Raw genomic sequence first — 6,000 nt, 5'->3', positions numbered from 1 at the left:
ATCAACACATACGACTTATGCATCGATACATGCTTAATTCATTTCACCAAAAACTCATTCATTTTACAGTATGCATCGATGCATAAGTTTGTTTTATGTTCTAACAGTTTCTGTTTCAGCATATATAAGAGATGTTGTGACAGCAGTGGCGGTTGACGAATTCTGAGAGGGAAAAACAATTGAACACAAGATCAAAGCAGTGTGTAGAGGCAATTGTTTTTTGAGCATATAGAAACCTGAAAGAGACTTCATCTTCTCCATCTTCTCAATCACTTTTCTTCAAGAACATCAACACATAATCATTGTTGTTCTTCGGACAAAAGGATCAACGAGATAACGTTCAGTGGAACGATCAAGGATCTAGCTGTGGTTTTCAGTGGAACGATCGAGGATCTAGCTGAGTTGAAGATTGAAGGGGGTTTCGAGGAAAAACCTACTGGTTTGTCCTTCAAGAACTGGAGTATTCTTGAGGGTTTGTGAGTCACGTTTGCAGAACAGATTCAGCCGCAGCGTTGCGTTTGGAGATCGGGGGATTTCGCAAGCAGGTCGTGGAACCGGTGAATTGTTTGCAATTTCGTGCAGGAAATTCTTGATCGTGCTCAGATCAAGTGAAGGTTCATACAAGAAGAAGTTCTTGGAATTTAGAATTCTGTCTTTGTATCATAACCTTGTATCAACGAATTCGGCAATAATTGATAATCAGAGTTCTCAATTTCATTTGAAATTGAGAGGGAGACGTACCCACACGCGAGGACGACGTGGGGAACTTCCTTACCAAATCTCTATGTATCGTATTCTTTCCTTACTCCTATTTACGTTTCAAACAGTTTTTGCAATTTCAGTTAGTGTGTTGTGATTGTACCTTTTGCAAGACAGCAGTGGCAAGAAAACTTCTTTAACGAAACTCCACTGTTGTTCATCACTGATCACATACACACCAACTGTTTGACAAAATTGTTAGCTAGGTTTTATTCATTGGAAATAGACTTTAATGATAAGTGCATTCAATTAGCTAAAATTCTGGTGTTGATAGTTTCTGTCATTCTTATTCAAATCCAGCATTAAACTCGTGTGTCCGGTTTTCTAGTAGCGGTTCAGAATAGACGGAAGTCGATTCGGGACTGATATTTTCCGCCAACTTTAAAAACTCTGATAAAACTTTAAATCCGTTAAATTTTGAAGAGGTGATCTATTCACCCCCCCTCTCGATCACTAGCCACACCGTCTAACAATTTTATCATGAACGCATGATTTTCAGTGCTCCTAATGATTTCACCGAAATGGTGAACATGGGGATGCGATTAGAGGAAGGTGTCCAAGAGGGCCGATTGTCTAAAGATGAAGCGTCTTCAAGCAAAAAATATGGTGCTAGTTTCTCCAAAAGGAAGGAAGGGAAGCCAATGCAGTGTCTCTAGGGAAGTAGAATAGGCCTCTTGTGAGGAAGAAATCCCAGTCTCATTAGCATCATCATCAGGTATCATCATTTATTCCGGTACTCATCAATAATTCAGCAAATTAATCAGTTCACGTTCAACAACAACATCAGCAACATCCACAACAACATACCAACTAAAAAATAACAATCATCATCAGAATTTCGTGAGGAAGAAGGTCACTTTTGACCCTATTCCAATGACTTATGAAGAATTATATCATTCTTTGGTTGTCAAGAATTTGATTCAACCAAGAAATCCTCCACACACTCCTAAACCTTTGCCATGGTGGTTCAAGCATGATCTACATTGTGCATTTCATCAGGGAGCTCTTGGCCACGATATTGAAAAATGCTATCCTTTGAAGCATGAGGTTTAGAAACTGATCAAGAGAGGTATGGTGTCCTTTGAGGACCGAGCACCTAATGTCAAAGAAAATCTATTGCCTGCTCATGGAAATGCCTCTATGAACATGGTAGATGGTTGTCCTGGGAATTTTAGGGTTTTCGATGTTTATCATATTCGACAATCTCTGGTGGAAATCCATAGAACTATGTGCTTAATCAGTGATTGTGAGCATGACCATGATGGTTGTATTATCTGCAACGTCAACCCTCGAGGATGTGTGATTGTCAAGAGGGATATTCAGAAACTGATAGATAAAGGTGTAATTCAGAGCCAACAGTCCAGGTATATCGGAAACGATGTGAACATCATCGTACCGGTATTCAAGACCCCCGAGCGGGTAGTTATTCAGTTTGACAACAACAAGAGTGTTAATAGATCAGTATTGTCGTTGGTTATACGGTTAGCGGGCCCCATCCCGTATTCATCCAATAAAGTTGTGCCTTATAAATAAAATGCCACCATGATTGAGAATGGGCAAGAGGTTCCTCTTCCTGCTGCAAATTCAGTGGCAAGCATTGCAGATGTCGTCAAGGTGACGCGTATCGGTCGTGTGTTTGGCCCTATATCTCCTAAAGTTATGGAAGATGTTACGTGGGTAAGAGGGCAGATGGTCCTTCAGTTGATTCAGTTAATGCTCCAACTTGTTAGTCTGGTGAATCCAATGGGTTGAAGATTAATGATGGCGATGAGGTTCTGCGTTTAATCAAGAAAAGTGAGTTCAACGTTGTGGAGCAGCTACTCCAAACACCATCAAAGATTTACGTGTTGTCTTTATTGATGAACTCTGAAGTGCCTAGAGAGGCTTTATGGAAAGTAGTGGAGAAAGCCTACGTAGAGCATGATGTTAAAGTGGATTAGTTTGATCATATTGTTGCCAACATTACTTCATGTAATAATCTGAGCTCTTGTGATGAAGAACTTCCTAAGGAAGGTAGAAATCACAACTTGGTGCTCCACATCTCAATGAACTACAAAGAGGACACAATTTCCAATGTATTGGTTGATACTGGTTCATCACTGAATATGTTGCCCAAGTCAACTTTGGCAAGACTGTCTTATCAAGGCGCATCAATGAGGTACAATGGTATGGTGGTTAAAGCGTTTGACGGTTCCTGAAAAACTGTCATTGGAGAGGTGAACCTTCCAGTTAAGATAGGTCTGAGTGACTTTCAAATTACTTTTCAAGTAATGGACATTCACCCGGCCTACAGTTGTTTATTGGGAAGGCCATGGATCCATGAAGATGGTGTTGTAACGTCTACTTTGCATCAGAAGTTGAAATTTTTCAAGAACGGAAAGCTCATCGTTGTTGGTGGGGAGAAAGCGCTTTTGGTAAGCCATATGTCATCCTTTACCTATGTGGAAGTTGAAGAAGAAGTTAGAACTCCGTTCCAAGCTTTATCTGTTGTTGATGAAGTGCAGAAGACTGAGGCATCCATGTCTTCTTTAAAAGATGCAAGAGAGGTTGTTTAGGCTGGAGGCACCGATAAGTGGTGTCGTGTTGTAGAAGTAGTTGAAAACAAGAACATGATTGGGCTGGGATTTCAGCAAGGGTCATTTTCAAGCAGTGTCAAGGCTATGCAACAAGTTTTCTGTAGAGGAGGGTTCATTCATGGAGATGAACAACACTTAGTTGCAATTATTGAAAATGATGATGAAGACGAAGCTTGTGCCAAATTTGTGACGCACAGACAGACTTGCAACAATTGGGTTGTTGTTGATGTACCTGTTGTTATGCACCGTTCAAAGTAATTTGTTTAATTATTAAAGAAAAATCCTTCTTCTATGCCTAAGGGAGAAGTGAAAAATTGTGGGGGAATTTTCATTATTATCATCAATAAAAATACAACTTTATTCATCCACATCTATGATGTTTTGTTTTTACTTCTTGCTTTTTCAGAAAATGGTAATCACAAAAAATATGAATAAGCAATAAATTGTTCCCATATCTGCATAATATTTGTTTGCACTCCATTTCTCTAAAATCAAAATATCAAATCATTATGCAGGTTGGTTCTCAAACCCATTGAACGTAATGATCCTACTCCCTCTCCAAACTTTGATTTCCCTGTGTTTGAAGCTGAGTAAGAGAATGATAAAGACGTGTCGATTAGTTGTCATGTTTTCTTGAGCACGAGGAAAGAGTCACTCAGTCGTTCGAATAGCAGATTGGATTAGTCAACTTACGTTCCGAGGATGATGTGAAGGAAGTCAATATTTGGGTCACAGCTTTGTCCAGAGGTTAAGAAAGGGGTGGTTGATCTTCTCCGAGAATACTCTGATGTGTTTGCTTGGTCCTATCAAGATATGCCAAGCCTTGATACCTATATTGTGGAGCATAGATTACCATTGAATCCAGAATTCCCGTCGGTCAAGCAGAAGTTGAGAAGAACTCATCCTGATATGGAAATGAAGATTAAGGAGGAAGTGCAAAATCAGATTGATGTTGGTTTCCTTGTTACCTCCGAGTATCTAGAATGGGTGACCAATATTGTGCATGTTCCTAAGAAGGATAGAAAATTCCGTATGTGTGTTGATTATAGAGATTTGAATAAAGCTAGCCCAAAAGATGATTTCCTCTGTCACACATTGATATATTGGTAGACAATACGGCTAAATTCAAAGTCTTTTTGTTTATGGACAAATCTTCCAGTTATAATCAAATCAAAATGGCACCCGAAGATATGGAGAAGACCATATTCATTACACCTTGGGGAACATTCTGTTATCGAGTGATGCCTTTCAGTTTAAAGAATGTTGGTGCAACGTACCAGAGAGCCATGACCACTATTTTCCATGATATGATGCATAAAGAGATTGAGGTTTATATTGATGATATGTTTGCTAAATCAAGAACTGAAGAAGAGCATGTTGAGTACTTGTTGAAGTTATTCCAGCATTTGAGGAAGTATAAACTCCGCTTAAATACGAATAAGTGTACTTTTGGTGTTCACTCTAGTAAGTCATTGGGCTTTATTGTCAGTGAGAAGGGTATTGAAGTTGATCCTGCCAAGTTCAAAGCAATAAAAGAGATGTCTGGGCCCAAAATTAAGAAGCAAGTCAGAGGTTTTCTCGTCCGCTTGAACTATATTTCAAGATTTATATCGCATATGACTGCCACATGTGCGCCTATATTCAAGCTCCTTCGGAAAGATCAGTCTTGTGATTAGACCGAGGATTGCCAGAAAGCTTTTTATAGTATCAAAGAGTATCTGCTTGAGCCTCCAATTCTGTCTCCACCTGTTGAAGGAAGACTGTTGATCATGTATTTGAATGTGCTTGATGAGAGTGTAGGTTGTGTTCTAGGTCAGCAAGATGAATCTGGTAAGAAAAAATATGCAATTTACTACCTTAGTAAGAAGTTCACTGACTGTGAGTCTCGATATTCTATGCTTGAGAAGACATGTTGTGCATTGGCTTAGGCTGCTAAGTGTCTGCACCAGTATATGTTGAATCATACTACTTAGTTGATATCCAAGATGGATCCAATCAAGTACATTTTTAAAAGCCTGCTTTAACTAGGAGGATTGCTTGTTGGAAAATGTTATTATTCGAGTATGATATTGAATACCGAGCTCAAAAAGCTATTAAAGGTAGTGTCTTGGATAACCATTTGGCTCACCAACCTATTGAGGATTATCCGTAAGTGCAGTATGATTTCGATGTGTTGGTGTTATCCTGATACATGCAGATTTCTTTTCCCTACAGCCGAGTCTTTCCATTGATTTAGTTTCATGGAAATCCCCTCATGTCTCCAGCAGTTTTCAAGTTATAGTCTGGCCTACGCATAGCTTTTTATCCCCATAGTCTTACTCTCCCCAGTGAGTTTTCCTTATGAAATTCATTTTGCTCCTGTGGACTTTCGGCCTCTCCGGATTCTTTTCCTTTATTGCAATATATTCCCCAAAAAGATTATTTTTTCATTCATATCATATGCATCATGAGGTCTCTTAGGGACCAAAATTTGTTTCTAGATGTTGTTATTTAAGTATATTCTACCGATTTGATACAAAAATTTAAACCTTCACATCCTCAGCTAGAATGTCCTTAAATAGGGGCAGCTGTAAGACCCCAATTTTGACCCTAAGATCCCTCATGCCATCTCATCATTTGCATTGGCTTTGGGATCACACCTTGGTATCCTCTTCATCCCTCATTC

The sequence above is a fragment of the Lathyrus oleraceus genome, chromosome 6, assembly GCF_024323335.1.
Source record: "Lathyrus oleraceus cultivar Zhongwan6 chromosome 6, CAAS_Psat_ZW6_1.0, whole genome shotgun sequence".
Taxonomy (NCBI): Eukaryota; Viridiplantae; Streptophyta; class Magnoliopsida; order Fabales; family Fabaceae; genus Lathyrus; species Lathyrus oleraceus.
Note: the sequence above shows the minus strand (reverse complement) of the source record.